This window comes from Oncorhynchus kisutch, linkage group LG12 (genome assembly GCF_002021735.2).
Source record: "Oncorhynchus kisutch isolate 150728-3 linkage group LG12, Okis_V2, whole genome shotgun sequence".
Lineage (NCBI taxonomy): Eukaryota > Metazoa > Chordata > Actinopteri > Salmoniformes > Salmonidae > Oncorhynchus > Oncorhynchus kisutch.
Window position 1 is genome coordinate 5,170,200 of NC_034185.2, and position 9,292 is coordinate 5,179,491.

Consider the following 9,292-nt stretch of genomic DNA (forward strand, 5'->3'; position numbering starts at 1 on the left):
CCTACAGCAGACCCTGGACCTGCTAGAGCAGTACTGCCAGACCTGGGCCCTGGTAGTAAACCCCCACAGCACATGGCCTACAGTAGACCCTGGACCTGCTAGAGCAGTACTGCCAGACCTGGGCCCTGGTAGTAAACCCCCACAGCACATGGCCTACAGTAGACCCTGGACCTGCTAGAGCAGTACTGCCAGACCTGGGCCCTGGTAGTAAACCCCCACAGCACATGGCCTACAGCAGACCCTGGACCTGCTAGTGCAGTACTGCCAGACCTGGGCCCTGGTAGTAAACCCCCACAGCACATGGCCTACAGTAGACCCTGGACCTGCTAGAGCAGTACTGCCAGACCTGGGCCCTGGTAGTAAACCCCCACAGCACATGGCCTACAGTAGACCCTGGACCTGCTAGAGCAGTACTGCCAGACCTGGGCCCTGGTAGTAAACCCCCACAGCACATGGCCTACAGTAGACCCTGGACCTGCTAGAGCAGTACTGCCAGACCTGGGCCCTGGTAGTAAACCCCCACAGCACATGGCCTACAGTAGACCCTGGACCTGCTAGAGCAGTACTGCCAGACCTGGGCCCTGGTAGTAAACCCCCACAGCACATGGCCTACAGCAGACCCTGGACCTGCTAGAGCAGTACTGCCAGACCTGGGCCCTGGTAGTAAACCCCCACAGCACATGGCCTACAGTAGACCCTGGACCTGCTAGAGCAGTACTGCCAGACCTGGGCCCTGGTAGTAAACCCCCACAGCACATGGCCTACAGTAGACCCTGGACCTGCTAGAGCAGTACTGCCAGACCTGGGCCCTGGTAGTAAACCCCAAAAATATAAAAAATAATGATTTTTCCAGAGAAGATCCAGATCTCAGGGAATTAGACAAAAGTTCTCAATTGGTACGAAATATATAGAGAACTGCACACAATACAATTACTGGGGTTTAAAAATAAGCTCAACTGGACAACTTAATGAGGCAGTGAATGAACTGACAGAGAAAGCACGCAGGGCATTCATCGCCATTTAAAAGCAAATTCAAATTGAAATACCTGTTAAAATTTGGCTAAAACTAATTTAATACGTAATTGAACCAATTGCACTTCATGGCAGCGAGGTGTGGGGTCCACTTGCAAAACAAGATTTCATCAAATGGGACAAACACCCCACTGAAACCCTGCATGCAGAGTTCTGTAAGATTCTCCTACATGTCCAGAGGGAAACTACAAACAATGCATGCAGGGCAGAATTAGGCCAATATCCACTAATAATAAAAACTCAAAAAAGAGCAATTAAGTTTTGGAAGCATCTAAAATACAGTGACCCCCTCTCATATCATTACCAAGCCCTGCAATGCCAAGAGCTGAGCAAATAAAAGAGTCCCCTCATCCAGCTGGTCCTGGGACTGTGTTCACAAACTCATTCTACTAACACACTGAAGCCTCAGGACCAGAACTTCCAATCAATCAGGATAAACCAAATTACAACACAGTCAAAACAAAACTACATTGCTTATTGGGAAACACAAGCACACAGCAAAATGCAGTGCTATCTGGCCCTAAATCGACAGTCCACCGTGGCTAACTATTTGACCATGGTTACTGATCAAAACCTTAGAAAAACCTTGACAAAGTACAGGCTCAGTGAGCACAGCCTTGTCATTGAGAAGGGTAGACACAGGAAAACCTGGCTCCCTGTAGAGGAAAGGCTGTGCAACCACTGCACAACAGCAGAACCTGAGACGGAGCTGCATTTCCTGACAAAATGTGAAAAATATAAAACAATTAGACACTCTTCAGTAAAAGGCACATGACAGCCCGCTTGGAGTTTTCCAAAAGGCACCTAAGAGGACTCTCAGACCATGAGAAACAAGATTCTCTGGTCTGATGATACCAAGATGGAACTCTTTGGCCTGAATTCCAAGCGTCACGTCTGGAGAAAACCTGGCACCATCCCTATGGTGAAGCATGGTGTTGGCAGCATCATGTCCGGAGGAAACCTGGCACCATCCCTACGGTGAAGCATGGTGGTGGCAGCATCAGATGTTTTTCAGTGGCAAGGATGGGGAGACTTGTCAGAATCGAGGAAAAGATGAACGGAACAAAGTACAGAGAGATCCTTGGTGAAAACCTGCTCCAGAGCACGCAGGACCTCACTCTAGGGCGAAGATTCACCTTCCAACAGGACAACAACCCCAAGCACACAGCCAAGAAAAAGCAGGACTGGCTTTGGGACAAGTCTCTGAATGTCCTTGAGTGGCCCAGCCAGAGCCCAGACTTGAACCCGATCGAACATCTCTGGAGAGACCTGAAAATAGCTGTGCAGTGACGCTTCCAAACTGAGAGGATTGAGAGGATCTTCAGAGAAGTATGTGAGAAGTATGCGAGAAGTATGTGAGAAGTATGTGAGAAGTATGTGAGAAGTATGTGAGAAGTATGTGAGAAGTATGTGAGAAGTATGCGAGAAGTATGTGAGAAGTATGTGAGAAGTATGTGAGAAGTATGCGAGAAGTATGTGAGAAGTATGCGAGAAGTATGTGAGAAGTATGTGAGAAGTATGCGAGAAGTATGTGAGAAGTATGTGAGAAGTATGCGAGAAGTATGTGAGAAGTATGCAAGAAGTATGTGAGAAGTATGTGAGAAGTATGCGAGAAGTATGTGAGAAGTATGTGAGAAGTATGCGAGAAGTATGTGAGAAGTATGCGAGAAGTATGTGAGAAGTATGCGAGAAGTATGTGAGAAGTATGCGAGAAGTATGTGAGAAGTATGTGAGAAGTATGCGAGAAGTATGTGAGAAGTATGCGAGAAGTATGTGAGAAGTATGTGAGAAGTAAACAGGTGTATCAAACTTGTACCCCAAAACTCAAGGATGTAATCGCTGCCAAAGGTGCTGAGTAAGGGTCTTAATACTTACATTACCATTCAAAAGTTTGGGGTAACTTAGAAATGTCCTTGTTTTTGAAAGGAAAGGATTTTTTTTTGTCCAATTAAATAACATCAAATTGATCAGAAATACAATGTAGACATTGTATTGTCTACTGTATCTGGAAACAGCTGATTTTCAATTGAATATCTACATAGGCGTACAGTGATCGATTATCAGCGACCATCACTCCTGTGTTCCAATGGCACGTTGTGTTAGCTAATTCAAGTTTATCATTTTCAAAGGCTAATTGATCATTAGAAAAGCCTTTTGCAATTCTGTTAGCACAGCTGATAACTGTTGTCCTGATTAAAGAAGCAATAAAACTGGCCTTTAGAATAGTTGAGTATCTGGAGCATCAGCATTTGTGGGTTCGATTACAGGCTCAAAATTGCTAGAAACATAGACCTTTCTTCTGAAACTCGTCAGTCTATTCTTGTTATGAGAAATTAAGGCTATTCCATGTGAGAAATGTCCAAGAAACTGAAGATCTCGTACAGAGCTATGTACTACTCCCTTCACAGAACAGTGGGAGGCCCCGGTGCACAACTGGGCAAGAGGACAAATACATTAGAGTGTCTAGTTTGATAAACAGACGCCTCACAAGTCATCAACTGGAAGCTTCATTACATAGTATCTGCAAAACACAAGTCTCAACATCAAGAGTGAAGAGGCAACTAGGCGATGCTGCCCTTCTAGGCCAGAGCAATGCTGGGAAATGTAGAGACCAGAGAGAGCAACACTATGAAATGTAGAGACCAGGGAGAGAGAGAGTAACACTAGTAAATGTAGAGACCAGGGAGAGAGAGAGTAACACTAGGAAATGTAGAGACCAGAGAGAGAGAGCAAAACTAGGAAATGTAGAGACCAGAGAGAGACCAACACAAGGAAGTCTAGAGACCAGAGAGAGAGAGTAACACTAGGAAATCTAGAGACCAGAGAGAGAGCAACACTAGGAAATGTAGAGACCAGAGAGAGAGAGAGGGCAACACTAGGAAATCTAGAGACCAGAGAGAGACCAACACAAGGAAGTCTAGAGACCAGAGAGAGAGAGTAACACTAGGAAATCTAGAGACCAGAGAGAGCAACACTAGGAAATCTTGAGACCAGAGAGAGAGAGAGCAACACAAGGAAATGTAGAGACCAGAGAGAGAGAGCAACACTAGGAAATCTAGAGACCAGAGAGCAGCTATGACCAGTGCAGCAACGCACTCTATGAAAGGCATCCAACACTGTTAAATGTAGAGACCAAAGAGAGAGCAACACTATGACATCTAGAGACCAGAGAGATCAACACTAGGAAATATAATGACCAGAGAGTGAGAGCAACACTAGGAAAACTAGAGACCAGAGTTAGGGATCAACACTCCGGCATCTACAGACGAGAGAGAGAGAGAGCAACACTTTGAAATCTAGAGGCAAGAGAGATCAACACTAGGAAATATAGTGACCAGAGAGAGAGAGCAACACTTTGAAATCTAGAGGCCAGAGAGAGCGATCAACACTAGAATATCTAGAGACCAGAGAGAGAGCAACATTGGGAAATCTAGAGAGCAGAGAGAAAGAGAGCTAACATTGGGAAATCTAGAGAGCAGAGAGAGAGAGAGAGCAACACTAGGAAATGTAGAGACCAGAGAGAGAGAGCAACACTAGGAAATGTAGAGACCAGAGAGAGAGAGAGAGCAACACAAGGAAATGTAGAGACCAGAGAGAGAGAGCAACACTAGGAAATCTAGAGACCAGAGAGCAGCTATGACCAGAGAGCAGCTATGACCAGAGAGCAGCTATGACCAGAGAGCAGCTATGACCAGAGAGCAACACACTCTATGAAAGGCATCCAATTTTAAATTGTATTGAGGCTGTGTATGTGAAGGTGGTGTGTGGTCAACGCATTTAGTGTGTGTCACAAATGGCATCATATTCTCTATATAGTGCACTACTTTGGATTAGATACCTGTCGGCCCTGTTTGAAATATTGCACTATAAAGGGAATAGAGTGCCATTTGGGATTCAGTATTTACAAGCCCCCTTTCCATTAAGGATGTGGTTTCATTTGTTGTTTTTGTCTTCTGTCATATTCCATATCAATCTAATTGAATCAAATCGCATTCTGTTCCGCAGCAGGCCAATAAATCTATGTCGAGAGGAAAACCTTTTAACAAACAGTTGGACAGAACAGTCTGACTGGAGAGTCAACCTCATTAAAAAGATGGACAGAACAGTCTGACTGGAGAGTCAACCTCATTAAAAAGATGGACAGAACAGTCTGACTGGAGAGTCAACCTCATTAAAAAGATGGACAGAACAGTCTGACTGGAGAGTCAACCTCATTAAAAAGATGGACAGAACAGTCTGACTGGAGAGTCAACCTCATTAAAAAGATGGACAGAACAGTCTGACTGGAGAGTCAACCTCATTAAAAAGATGGACAGAACAGTCTGACTGGAGAGTCAACCTCATTAAAAAGATGGACAGAACAGTCTGACTGGAGAGTCAACCTCATCACACAGTTTTCTGATGAGGCAAACACATTCCCGAAAAGCTGCTGGTAACCTAGCGGTTAAGAGCATTGAAACAGTAACCAAAAGGTTGCTGGTTCAAATCCGTCAGCCGACTAAGTGAAAAATCTGTTTCGAAGTGCCCTTGAGCAAGGCACTTAACCCTAATTGTTCCTGTAAGTCTCTCTGGATCAGAGAGCCTGTAAATGCTTGCTGTATACACATAAACCTCGTACATTATGTTACTAACGGCAAAATAATTACTTCACAATGTGTGTCGAAACAATATATAAAGTATTGTATTGCTGTACTCAACACCGAAAACCGTAAAATGGCTTTGTGATATATATATTTTTTATATCGTTAAACTTCTGAATCAATCTGACTTTTAATCTGATAGGTCTGTTAGTACAGCCTAATATAATGACTTATTTAGTTTAGTTTTCGTTGAAAGTTGAAGTGTTGACACAGTCGAGTCTGGGAGTCAAGCTAGGACTCTGATAACTTATTAGTTCCCCTGTCTACATCCCAAATTGCACCCTATTCCCTATATATATATATATATATATATATAGCTCTGGTCCAAAGGAGTTCACTAGGTACTGAATAGGCTACGATTTGGGACTCATCCCTGTCCGAAAAGACTCCAGGTAGTTTATAAAGGAGCTTAATTAGTTATGTAATTTCATCCCAGCTTTGTATTATAGCCAACTTGCTCATGTTACTCCAGATATATTTAATTATCTTATACACACAGCTAACAGGTGGATGGTAAATTACATTGTGCCTGATAGGTAGAGACACTCTGTGTGTGTCCCAAATGTTTAGTCAGACATGACAAGAGGAATGTATCCGATAAGGACCAACACACTCGAGCGTCCCAAATGACACCGTGTTCACCCATTAATCTGGTCTAAAGTAGTGCACTATGTAGGGAAAAGAGCCATTTGGGATGCACCGACTAACGAACATCTCTTCTACGCATCTGCATGTACACTATGGTATAGACACACTATGGTATAGACACACTATGGTATAGACACACTATGGTATAGACACACTATGGTATAGATACACTATGGTATAGATACACTATGGTATAGATACACTATGGTATAGATACACTATAGTATAGATACACTACACTATGGTATAGACACACTATGGTATAGACACACTATGGTATAGACACACTATGGTATAGATACACTATGGTATAGACACACTATGGTATAGATACACTATGGTATAGATACACTATAGTATAGATACACTACACTATGGTATAGACACACTATGGTATAGATACACTATGGTATAGATACACTATAGTATAGATACACTACACTATGGTATAGATACACTATAGTATAGATACACTATGGTATAGATACACTATGGTATAGATACACTATGGTATAACTATGGTATAGATACACTATAGTATAGACACACTATAGTATAGATACACTATGGTATAGATACACTATAGTATAGATACACTATGGTATAGATACACTATGGTATAGATACACTATAGTATAGATACACTACACTATGGTATAGACACACTATGGTATAGATACACTATAGTATAGATACACTATGGTATAGATACACTATAGTATAGATACACTATGGTATAGATACACTACACTATAGTATAGATACACTATGGTATAGATACACTATGGTATAGATACACTATAGTATAGATACACTATGGTATAGATACACTATAGTATAGACACACTATAGTATAGATACACTATGGTATAGATACACTATAGTATAGATACACTATGGTATAGATACACTATGGTATAGATACACTACACTATGGTATAGATACACTATGGTATAGATACACTACACTATAGTATAGATACACTATGGTATAGATACACTATAGTATAGATACACTATGGTATAGATACACTATGGTATAGATACACTATGGTATAGATACACTACACTATGGTATAGATACACTATGGTATAGATACACTACACTATAGTATAGATACACTATGGTATAGATACACTATAGTATAGATACACTATGGTATAGATACACTATGGTATAGATACACTATGGTATAGATACACTATGGTATAGATACACTATGGTATAGATACACTATAGTATAGATACACTATGGTATAGATACACTATGGTACAGATACACTATGGTATAGATACACTACACTATGGTATAGATACACTATGGTATAGATACACTACACTATAGTATAGATACACTATGGTATAGATACACTATAGTATAGATACACTATGGTATAGATACACTATGGTATAGATACACTATGGTATAGATACACTATGGTATAGATACACTACACTATGGTATAGATACACTACACTATAGTATAGATACACTATGGTATAGATACACTATGGTATAGATACACTATGGTATAGATACACTACACTATGGTATAGATACACTATGGTATAGATACACTATAGTATAGATACACTATGGTATAGATACACTATGGTATAGATACACTATGGTATAGATACACTATGGTATAGACACACTATGGTATAGATACACTATAGTATAGATACACTATGGTATAGACACATTATGGCATAGATATACTGTGATATATATATATACACTATGTCGAAAATTTCAAGATGGCCACTGAAATGTTTTGCTCCCCAAGCCAATCTTGCTTATGAGATTTTGTGAACATTTTGTGAAAGTGATGATAGTGTTGATAGTGATGATAGTGCCCTTTTAGTTTGCGAGCTGTGTTCGTGGGATGGAGCTTTGGCCTTTCCATGGTGACATCACCAAGTCGTAAATGAGTTAATAAACCACTAGGAAAGAGAGATCCCAACCTCTTTGCCAATAACATCCAGTTTTCAGTTGACCTCTCCCTACTCAGACCACTCCCAGAATGTCTCTTTGATAAGAATCTGGTTTTGTTTGTTAATTTTTGAACATTTTAATTGAAAACAATCACAGTAAGGTCCTTTAATTGTTCATGAGAAATGATTTGATATTGAGATAAAAAGAATAAAAAAATAAAAAACATCTGCATTGGACATTTGAAAGTTTCTGATTCTCCCTTTTTGTTCAGAGGAAGTTACTCTGATGACTTGAAGAGTTGTGTACTGTATTGTGTGTTTGCGTGCTGGATGATGTCAGAGAGTAGACCTTTTTAACAGCTTCTCAAGTGAGCCACCAACTGTAAGGGTTGATTCTGCAGGAGTGATAGAGTGATTGTCAGGTTTGTTAGCGTTTCATTGATTTACTGGCAAGCAGACAGCTGGCAATGGACTGATAGTCAGTGTGCGAGTCCCAAATGGCACAGTAGCCCAATGGGTTCTGGTCTAAAGTAGTGCACTACATAGGGAATAGGGTGCCATTTGGGATGCTTGCAGTGATTCAGACAATCAACTCCACACACCTTCACACCCGCATGCACACGGACACACACACACACACACACACACACACACAGACACACACACACACACACACACAGACACACACAGACACACACAGACACACACACACACACACACACACACACACACACACACACACACACACACACACACACACACACACACAGAGACACACAGACTCTCTCTTCTGCTTTTTCCAGACCATACAGGCATCCCTCCCAAAGGCCTTCCTTACTAACCAGACAAACAGAGCTTTATAATGATAAAATAATGAACGGGCAATGATTCATTGCGACTCCCTTGACAGAACCATGTGATCATCAGAATGGTATGTTCTGAAACGTAAAGTATCCATACAAATATTGGAAACATCAATATTACTGGTGCTGAAACTCAAGTCTACACATTCACTGTAGAGCCTAGTTAGGTC